The sequence below is a fragment of the Palaemon carinicauda genome, chromosome 20 (genome assembly GCF_036898095.1).
Source record: "Palaemon carinicauda isolate YSFRI2023 chromosome 20, ASM3689809v2, whole genome shotgun sequence".
In the NCBI taxonomy this organism is placed as follows: Eukaryota; Metazoa; Arthropoda; class Malacostraca; order Decapoda; family Palaemonidae; genus Palaemon; species Palaemon carinicauda.
In genome coordinates, this window is record NC_090744.1 from 98,845,260 (window position 1) to 98,856,148 (window position 10,889).

A 10,889-nucleotide genomic window follows, 5' to 3' on the forward strand; every position below is an offset into this window, starting at 1 on the left:
AAAAATAACAATAATAGTAAAAGTTCAAAGGTTATCATGATACTTTGATAGTGACCTACGCGGCTGGTGTGCGCAGCACATTCTTGTACCGCTTGCCAGAAGAAGAGAGCAATGAAGATCATATTTATTTGGGAGAGAAAGAGTCACAGCGGAGCAGAGACCGTTTCAGTGGCGGCCAATCAAGATTTTGTTTTGCCCCTAGTTGCAGCCGAAATCCTACCACCACTGATATATAGAATAATCAACTTCAGTCAATATATATATGAATGCGATGAAGTGGTTTGGTCATGTAGACAGAATGAAAAATGACTGTCTTCTGAAGAAAGTGATGAATGCAAAAGTTGATGGAAAAGTACAAGAGGAAGATCAAAGTTCGGGTGGAAGGATGAGGTGAAGAAAGCTCTAGGTGGTAGGAAGATATATGTGAGAGGGGCAAAGGAGCGTGCTAGGAATATGAATGAATGACTAGCGATTCTAATGTAGTTCTAATAGGCACTGCTACTTCCTCTGGTCGCTTTGGTAACCACCAAAGACTATATACTGAAGGAAGATAGGAAGGCTCAAAATAGAATGTTAATACACTAGCTGGAAACTCCAAACTCGAAAGTGAACACAAAAGTTTGACCGCTCAGAATTTAGATGGCGTTGTAGGTATATCGTTTGTCGTCTGTTTGTTTATATTCAAAATCTGACAGTCAAACACACGAAATCACGGCGCCAACAGTGAATTAGTCACAGTGTGTTTTTTGCAATAAACAAAAGAAACCAATCCTCATTAGGTGTTTCACAGGTTCCCTAAGGACAAAGAATGGTGAGTACTAACAGTATAATACATGAAATATGTCCTACTAATAAGTAAGCCCCATTGATATTGGATATAAGGTTAAGGCAAGGCATCCGCAGTACATTTTTTTGTTTCAAACTTTTTTTTTGTTGGTCATAAAGCTATTAAAATAATATACTGTATTTCTCAGGAGCTGACATATTTGGCGTTAGGAACATGTTTGGTGGCATGTAACATATCTAACTTTGATTTAACTTATAAGTGCATGAATATTTCCGCATGTTTGCACACTCGAGTAGCATTACAGAAGTATACTGCTTCAACATGTTATTTTGTGTGAGTGTTCCTTGTATTCTAATTTTTTTATATTTCCTAAATTAAGACGAACATTTTACAGTATTTTTATACTGTATTTGTATTTTAATGAACATTGAACGTGTTTTTACTGTCTGTACTTTCTATGTTTGCAAACTTGCTTTGTCTTATGTTTGCATTATGGATTTAATTTTTGAAGAAAATCTTTTTTTTAGTATTATGTTTTCTCATATTCATAATTATGTTAGAGTTTATTTGCATCTAATTCATAATGTAATTTTGGTTTGTTTATATGTTATTTTTTACAGTTTTTATATGTGCAATGTTGTTTACTGAGTTATTTTGTCTAATTAGTGTATAATTTATTAAAGTTCATTTGCATGTGATCTATCTTGCACTTTTGGGTGGCTTGTATGCTACCTTATTTCTATTTCCAACCACCTTTTGATCATTTTTATGGGTGATACAATTTAGTGAGTTATTTTGTTCCTTTTGTTTGTATATTTATACATTTATTATTTTATATTACTAAAGAGTATATATGAGTGCATTATGCCTTTCCGTTTCAATAAATATAAAATTACAATTGTGTTTTGTATACACTTAATATCTCCATCCTACAGTGGCCTACAAACTGTGATTAAATGTATGCCTACACAAATGAACTTGTGGCTAAGTTAAACATATCATATATACAGTATGTTTTAATTAATTCGAGCGTGATATTTTATAGAACATTTAAAAATGATTGTTATAAACAATACATAAATTTGCAAGAAAATTAACTGAATTATAAGAGATATAGCTATTAAGTTTCTGATAAAATAGAATGAAAAACTTATATTCTTAATCTATATATGTGCCCATTTGTAAACTTGCAATTTAGTTATCTAAAATCTAAGAATGTCATACTGTAAATATAAGAAAGCAATATACTGACGTAGTAATGCAAATTATGAACAGATATAAGGGAAATTTACAATCAAATGTCATCATATATTCCCGTAAGCATTAACGCTCTGAATGTTTGACCGCTCGCTCAATAGATGGAGCCATTCGTTTCATATGGGAGTATCTGGCATCTTTTATTCGCAATTTCGCACACTTATTTGAGAGGTATTATGCTCAGCCTTCCTATCTTCCTTCAGTATATAGTCTTTGGTGACCACTTAAGTAGCAGCAGTAAGGGAATAAGTATATGAAGCTTCATTTGTGATAGACAACAAGGTGGGTGGGCTGTGGCACCCTACCAACCAAAATCGGCTGAATCCATCGTCAGCCTGGAAGGAGCGAAGAGAGAAAAAGTCCCCTGTTCCAAAATTGCGGGAAGTGCCTTGGTAAATAGAATAGATAAAACTTCTGGGAATGACGTCATACATTTGTTGTGTTATGATTTTTTTTAATATCTCAAGAAAAGATGTCATATACCTGTTATGATTCCCTTAAAAACGGAATGGATGGAAATGCAATATATTAACAAACAGCTGGGAGGAGCAAAGAGAAGAAAATTCCCCTTCAGTTCTTTTTTAATGTCGGCTACCCCCAAAAAATTGGGGGAAGTGCCTTGGAAGATGGAACAGATATATATATATAATGCAAAATATTCGTTTTCTTTAAAGCTAAATAATAGAGTTTAGTTATTAAGTGTCCCGGGATATGCCACACAGACGTAACCCAGAAAAAAAAAAAACAAGAAAAAAAAAAAAAAAAAAAAAAATTAAAAATAAACTTTTTTTTTTCCCGCGGTCGGCGAATGTAGGTATCCATTAGGCGAGATATTCGTGGTAAAACTGAAGTCGTTTCTCTGGGCTGAATGCGATTTTCCGTCAAAAATTGCTCGCTTCGACTGTCCCATGAATCCGGATTACATTGTTCTTCCTATTCTTCCAACTGAGGCTTCGAATGGCACAGGCGCTGAAGCTTTCCCTCAATCCATTTCATTGGCGAATAACATGATTTATGACGCTGGGCTTCGGCAATTCACTCTCATTCTTCAGTATAAAAGGAAGTGGAAGAGAGAGAGAGAGAGAGAGAGAGAGAGAGAGAGAGAGAGAGATTTCTTGTAAGTAAAGTGAAGGAAGAAACCTAAACTCTGGTGAGACAACGTATAGGTGTAAAAGAAAATATCATTAAAAAGCAGCACGTGGTTTGAAATATGGAATAAACTGATTGTGAGAAAAAAGGGATGAAAATAAAAATAAAACTTCAATTATAGATAGGATTGGACAATTAGTTCTCTTGCCACCTACACATCCCATTCATATAAAAAAAATTCCAAGTATCATATATCAGTGTTAAAAATAACAACAATACATGAAAGAGAGAGAGAGAGAGAGAGAGGAGAGAGAGAGAGAGAGAGAGAGAGTTTTCTTGTAAGTAAAGTGAAGGAAAAAACCTAAACACTTAAGACAACGTACATGTGGAAAAGGAAATATCCTTAAAAAGCACCTCGGGATTTGAAATATGGAATAAACTGATTGTGAGAAAAAGGGATGAAAATAAAAATAATCTTTAAATTATATATAGGATTGGACAATTAGTTCTCTTGCCACCTACATATACCGTTCACATAAAAAATGATCTAAGTATCATATATCAGTTTTAAAAATAATAGCTATACATAAGAGAGAGAGAGAGAGAGAGAGAGAGAGAGAGAGAGAGAGAGAGAGATATCAATCTTCATGGTTGACAGCGGGATGTCTCTTTGGAAATTGCCTTACTTCGTGCGCCTTAATAATAGGGTATTCCCAAATCATACTCGCTCTCCCCCCAAATCTTCTGTAGCACAAAGAGACATATGAGAACGAAAGAATATCTCCATTACGCTGTTATCTAAAACAAAATAGCAGGCCATAATAAAAAAAAAAACTCCTTCAAAACATCCGGGTTCTGACCACCCTACCGTAAAATCGAGTAAGAAGTGAGGCTCCATAAACTATACAGCGCGTACTGCTGCCTGAGAAAATATAGTTTGTAAAATGATACTCGCGTCTACGGGAATAATTACCACACTCGTAATGGGGAAAGAGAGAGAGAAAATGAAGAAGGAAATAACACCCATTAATTACCTCCATATTTTTCCTGAGAATAACCCATAGTGTGACACCAAGGGATATTTATGATGCAAATTTCTCTTGGTTACATAGTAGGAAATCAACCTGGGACAAGGGGGGGGGGGGGAAAGAGAGCCCCTTTAATCCAATGGGAGTAATGTGTATATCTAATTTGAACCGTAGTATTAGATTGTTCATTTCTATCCGGAATGTACGACAGATTCCTTTGCTACTGCTAACATAGTAATACTGCTATAAGTAATAAAGGTACTTTATTGCGGCCTTCCAGTAATGAAGGTTGGAAATTGTTTATTAAAAAAGTAAATAGAAATATTATCAAGTACATAAAAGACTTCGCCCAGTACTTAGTAGAAACACAGAAACATGTATTTCTTTCTTAATTAAATGTAATACCAGTCATTTTATCGCCATACGAAATTAAATAAAAGAAAAAACTCGTGTAACTACAACATTAAAAGGTTCTAAAAGAGGTTCGTATATAACTACTTCATAAGGATATTGAAATATTATATATCTATATCTATATCTATATCTATATCTATATATATATATATATATATATATTTATATATATATCTATATAGATATATATAGATATATATAGATATATATAGATATATATATATCTATCTATCTATCTATCTATCTATCTATATATATATATATATATATATATATATTATATTTAAAAGTTTCCCACAGCACCAAAAGATCCTTCATCGAGGGACAGGATTTCACAAATAAATGATTCAACTTATATTACCATAGAACAAGATAATCACTTTTTTGCGTCCCTATTTTTCAGAAATAAATTTAAAAGTAGTTATGTGAAAATGCATTGTCTATAAGACTGCTCTTCACGTGTTATTCTCTCTCTCTCTCTCTCTCTCTCTCTCTCTCTCTCTGTGTGTGTGTGTGTACAGAGAGGTTGTATCAAACACCGAAATATAATTATAAAGATGTTATGATCCTTTAATTCCAATTATTCACTTTCATTTCATTAACATAATGAGTTGCTGACAACTAAACTTAGCCAAGCTCATATAATTAAGGTTGAGCATTCATTGCGAGATTAAATTTCTATCTTCAGCAATAGTATGCCATTAAAATTAGGCCTATTTTCCAATTATTTCGGAAACCCGGAGATAGACAATTAAATTTTCTATTGGATTACTTTATTTATATTTTCTGTTGATGTGCGATTAATACGTGAAGACCTTTAAGGATGGCTGGTAATGTTGACTTTAACCAAAAGAATATAGAAAATAAGAATTTCCTTTATGCTACCCTCGGTCAATGAATCACATATCTTCAATAAGAAATAAAAAATATAGTAGTCAGCGTATTTCCTTTTATCTTGACATGGAAAAAAAAGATACTTTCATTAGTACTTCTGTAAAGATACTAACGATGGTCCGAATACCAATCTTTCCTCATTATTGCTTTCTACAGTGCAGCCCACATATAAAGTTTGTCCTGTGATAGGGCTGTAAGAATACTACCACTGTACGCCTTGCGTGTCATAGAAAGCGACTAAAAGGACAGCTGTTGCCTTGCAGCCTTGCTTTTTAGCAAAAGGCTGGGACCATCGCCAATAATTGTGGTTGATTCAAAGGGCATGTGATCGTAAAAACTGCTAAATTATTAACCATGCCTGATACTACGCATCCTTTGACTGGCCAGACAGTACTACATTGGATCCTTCTCACTGATTACTGTTCATTTTTCCTTTGCCTACACATACACCATATAGTCTGGCTTATTCTTTACATATTCTCCTCTGTCCTCAAACACCTGACAACACTGAGATTACCAAACAATTCTTCTTCACCCAAGGGGTTAACTTCTGCACTTTAATTGTTCAGCGGCCACTTTCCTCTTGGTAAGAGTAGAAGAGACTCTTTAGCTATGGTAAGCAGCTCTTATAGGAAAAGGACACCCCAAAATCAAACCATTGATCTCCAAGTCTTGGGTATTGCTATAGCCTCTGTACGATCCAATAAACTGGAGCAAATCTGCGGAAAACATCAGCAAAATAATAGAAGAAATTCCAAAGAAGATCCAAGTGATATAGAGACTTATAAAGAAAGTCTACATCAATCAACACATTCCATCAAAGAACAATAAGAAGTCCAATATGGTGAATATGCTGATTGATGCATTGGGAAAAAGAATGCCAAAATGGTGTATTACATGTAAGATATGGTATTCCGTTAATAATCCTCAACAACTGATTAGAAAATGTGATGCCTGCCATGTTCCAAAACACCCTACATGTGCTGAAATACAGCAAAAAAATAAAAAAAATAAAGACACAAAGGTATTCTGCTCAACATGCTTAGTCTGGATAGAAAATATAATTAAGTCGAGACTAAATCTGCAAATAGTTGAAGATAAAGAAGAGGAAGGAGAATAAACAGAAGAAGAAGAAGAAGAAGAAGAAGAAGAAGAAGAAAAAAAAGAAGAGAAAAATGAACAGGATATGTGTAAGGATGCAGAGGAAATCATTGATATAACTTATGATGCCATCCAACAACATACTTACGAAGAAATAAATTATCAGATGGAAACAAATAATAGACCCAAGAGACTCTACCCGGACATACATACTTTTAGGGAAGAGCAAGAACAAGAAAAAAAAGAAAAGAAAGATATAGTCTGCAATTTACTGAAAAGAGGGAATTGCAAATTTGGCGAAAGATGCCATAATTATGAAATATATGGTAAATGTGCGTATTTAGACGGATATGGAGACGAATGCAGAGATCTCCATCCAAAAATATGCAAAAACCTAAAAGAAGGAAAAGGATGCAGTTTCAAAAAAAAAAAAAAAAAAAAATGTCGATTTTTGCATCCTGTAACCATGAATGAAAGTAAGAAAACTCAGCAAACTGAAAAGAAAAATTAAAGCAAAAATGAAACAAAAAAAGAAACAAAAAAGCAGGCCATGTATATACCGCGCTATGAACCAAGAGCCCCAAGATATGAGGCCTTTCAACCCAAATCTGCACATTTAGATCCCAACTACAAAGAATGCATCTATAATGCCAGGGGTTGGTGCAGATATGGGGATAATTGCAGGTATACACAAAAATAAATATGAAGGCGAAAGAGCAAATATAATAGAAAAGTTGGATTTTTTAATGGCAGAATTCCAGGAAATGAAGAAAAGAACATCATATCAGAACAGGAAGGAAGCATGGGAGAATCCATATTATTACCAATATTAAATAATGGGGACGAAACACAAACCATAATAGTGATGAATGCACAGGGTTTAGTCACGAGTAACTCTAAAAGGAAAATAGAGTTCTTAGAAGAACTAACCCAAATTGAAAAAATAGATATATTAAATATAAGTGAAACACGGTATTCCCAAGAGACTGGCAGTGATGACCAGATAAAGGGTTTCCAAACTTATAGATCAGACAGAAAAAATAGGAATCAACGGGGAACCGCAATATATGGAAGAGACATAAATCAAGGAAAAGTCTGTGAAAAATACAGCAACACAGAATGTGAATTGATTGCGGTAGAATTTGAATTTAAAAAACTAGTGAATATTGTAGTTTACAGACCCCCAAATACTAAGGAGTTTGACATAATAATAGAAAAAATAGATGATATATGTCCATAAAGACTGGAATATACTCCTATCCGGAGATTTTAACTTTCCTTTCGTGGATTGGAAAGAACGGATAGAAGAAAGTGGTTGTATGTATACATATAAAAAAGAGAGTAATAGTAGCGCAAAAGATGAGAGGCAATTTGAAAAGCTTCAAGATATGCTATTAGAACATAATATGCAACAAATAAACCACATTCCAACAAGAAAGGAAAATGTCCTAGATCTAGTATTTGTGAATGAGGTGAATTATGTTAAAGAAATAATAGTGTATAACACGGGAATTTCAGACCACCATGTCATAGAATTGATAGTCCATTCCAAAGCAAGTGATCGCAGAATTAATAAAAGCACAAAACTTTGCGAAGGATATGGAAAATATAATTTTACAGTAAGAATATAAAATGGTCAGAAATAAATGAAGAACTGAATAAAGAATGGAAAAATGTATTTGTAAGTGATAATACACAGGTAAATACGGACATACTGTACAAAATACTGGAGAAAATTGTTGAAAAATATGTACCGAAAAAAAAAAACAATAAACAAAAGACGTGCATACCAAGAGACAGAAGGATCTTATTTGAGAAAATTAGAAAGTGGAAGAAAAATCTTGCAAAAGAAAACAATGTGTGGAAAATGAGGGAAATAAAATGTAAGATAGAAAATGCAGAACAAAAGATTATACAGTCAAAAGAAAATGAAAAAAGGGACTTAGAAGAAAGGACACTTCAAAATATAAAAAGAAACCCCAAAGTACTTTACTCCTATGCAAAAAAGATGAATAAAGGGAGATTAGAAATAGGCCCTCTAAGAATTGAAGGACGGCTAACGAATGAAAAATATAAGAGTGAGTTCACGCCAAGAATTGCGAATGAGAATAATGAAACAAATGAGAGAAGAAAATGTTGAATATCTAACAGATATAGATATTAATGAAGCAGATATTGTCAAGGCTATAAACGAAATTAAAAATGGATCGGCAGCCGGACCAGATGGAGTTCCAGCGATTTTGTTAAAAAAAACTGCAAACACTATCGCGAAGCCGCTTGCAATACTGCTAAGACAGAGTGTAGATATGAGCGAGATATATGTTAAACATAAATTAGCTTATATAACCCCTATTTTCAAAAGGGGATCAAGACTAGAGGCAAGCAATTATAGACCTGTTAGTCTAACATCACATATTATGAAAGTGTATGAGAGGGTAATAAAAAAGAAAATAATGAACCATTTGGTTAAAAATAATTTGTTTAATATGGGTCAACACGGTTTCGTGCCTGGAAAAAGTACACAGACCCAACTGATAGCACACTATGAAAACATATACAAAAATATGATAAATGAAAAAGACACAGATGTGATCTATCTAGATTTTGCAAAAGCCTTTGACAAGGTAGACCATAACATATTGGAGAAAAAAATGAGAAAGCATAATATTGTGGGAAAGATAGGAAAATGGGTAAAAGAATTCCTGCAAAACAGAAAACAGATAGTGGTTGCAAATGACGAGAAATCAGATGAAGCCCAGGTAATATCTGGTGTGCCCCAAGGTACGGTATTAGCTGCACTGCTATTTGTTATTATGATCTCAGACATGACTGTGATGTTGAAAACTCCGTAGTGAGAAGTTTCGCCGATGACACAAGAATAAGTAGAGAAATTACTTGTGATGAAGATAGGAACTCACTACAAAGAGATCTAAACAAAATATATGAATGGGCGGAGATAAATAGGATGGTATTTAACTCCGATAAATTCGAATCAATAAATTATGGAAACAGAGAAGGAATGGTATATGCATACAAGGGACCTAATAATGAGACAATCACAAACAAGGAAGCAATTAAAGACCTTGGTGTAATGTTAAATAGGAATATGTTATGCAACGACCAAATAGCAACACTGTTGGCAAAATGTAAAGCAAAAATGGGAATGTTATTCAGACACTTTAAAACAAGAAAAGCTGAACACATGATTATGCTTTACAAAACTTATGTACGTAGTACACTCGAGTACTGCAATGTGATATGGTACCCACACTACCAAAAGGATATTGCACAAATAGAGAGTGTACAAAGGTCCTATACTGCTAGAATAGAAGAAGTTAAGGACCTTGACTACTGGGAAAGACTGCAATTTTTAAAACTATACAGTCTAGAAAGGAGAAAAGAACGCTACATGATAATACAAGCATGGAAGCAAATAGAAGGAATTACTGAAAACATCATGGAGCTAAAAATATCAGAAAGAGCAAGCCGAGGTAGATTAATAGTGCCAAAAAATATACCAGGTAAACTAAGAAAGGCGCACAGGACATTAATCCACTACGCACCAGCATCGATAATGCAGCGACTATTCAATGTGCTGCCAGCTCATCTAAGAAACATAACAGGAGTGAGCGTAGATGTGTTTAAGAATAAGCTCGATAAATACCTAAGATGCATCCCAGACCATCAAAGACTGGAAGATGCAAAATACACCGGAAGATGCATTAGCAACTCTCTGGTGGATATACGAGGTGCCTCACACTGAGGGACCTGGGGGAACCCAAACAAAAAATAAGGCAATAAGGCAATAAGACCATTGTCTTGGGTCAGAGTTCTCGTGCTTGAGGTACACTCGTGCACACTATTCTAATTTATTTCTCTTCCTCTCGTTTTGTTCAAGTTTTCAGAGTTATTGTTTTTAAAAATATTATAATTTTCCTTGTTTCCTTTCGTCACTGGGTTATATTTACCTGTTGGAGCCCCTGAGCTTATAGCATCCTGCTTTTCCAACAAGGGATACAGCTTAGCAAGTAATAATAATAATAATAATAATAATAATAATAATAATAATAATAATAATAATAATAATAATAATAATAATCAGGCAAAAGACCTCATAATGTAGGGATAACGGTGGGAACGAAGAAGCCCAGATAAAAAGGGTTGAAACTTAGACTAAGAACACCAACGGTGCCACATTTCCTATCCCTTCGGTCAGTCTGAATTTAATCCCATCTATCCTACCTTCAAACATACGAAGATATGACAACGTCGCTCAAAAAAAAAAAAAAAAATTTCTCCATCTAGAAGCTTATCACCAA